The sequence below is a fragment of the Triticum aestivum genome, chromosome 4B (genome assembly GCF_018294505.1).
Source record: "Triticum aestivum cultivar Chinese Spring chromosome 4B, IWGSC CS RefSeq v2.1, whole genome shotgun sequence".
NCBI classification, from domain to species: Eukaryota; Viridiplantae; Streptophyta; class Magnoliopsida; order Poales; family Poaceae; genus Triticum; species Triticum aestivum.
In genome coordinates, this window is record NC_057804.1 from 146,015,477 (window position 1) to 146,016,250 (window position 774).

Here is a 774-nt window from a genome sequence, read left to right on the forward strand (position 1 = left end):
GGCGGCGGTTTTCCCTCTCCTCATCATACCAAACCCTAACTTTATTCTTTTTTGCCCTGCTCTTCCTACCATTTGGTAGCTTAAATGGTGGAAGTTGAGCACAATCATTCTCTTCCTGACTTAAGTCACCTGGGTTGCTCTCCTCATCAGATGAAGGTGCCCAGTCTTGCTCTATGATTTGATCCAAACTTGCATGGGATCTTGTTGTTGGCCCCTTCCCCCTCCTCTTACTTCCTCTTGTGCTGTTGCTACCTCCTGCACTACTTCCTCCTACACTGCTTCCTCCTCTGAAGCCCTCATCTAGTTGCTCCTCTTGTCCTTCCTCTTCATCTCTTCCTTCATTCTCCTCCTCCTCCTCATCTTGTCCATATAGCTCTTCTACATCAGTGTCTCCTTCAAAGTGATGTAGTGGATCATCCCTATGCCTCTTCATTGCCTCCAACCTTGCCAATATATCCTCATCTTCAAGATCTTCATCCTCACTTTCACTATCAGTGAACTCCTCAGCAAGCAGCTGTGGGAGTTTTCTTTTTGCTGCCTTGTACTTCTCTCTTTGTATCATGTTACTCCTGTACCTCTGAATTTATTCATTTCTTTTCTGCTCCATCATCTGCTCAATGTGCTCTTGCTCTTGGTCTGTCTCCATGAAATACTCATGACTCTCATTACCATTGTCCAAAGCAAACTCAGGTTGACTTGGGCCCTTTTGCTTCAACAAACAAGAGATGTCCTGTGTGTTCACTACTTGGACTGGCAGTGGTTGGGGTTTCACTG

The 774-nt window shown here is 45.6% G+C and overlaps 1 pseudogene; it reads right to left on the reverse strand.

Annotated features, from left to right (window-relative positions):
• LOC123090034 (protein TOC75, chloroplastic-like) overlaps positions 1-562 on the reverse strand; it is an 8,308-nt pseudogene extending 7,746 nt beyond the window's left edge.
• Positions 563-774: the final 212 nt, after the last annotated feature.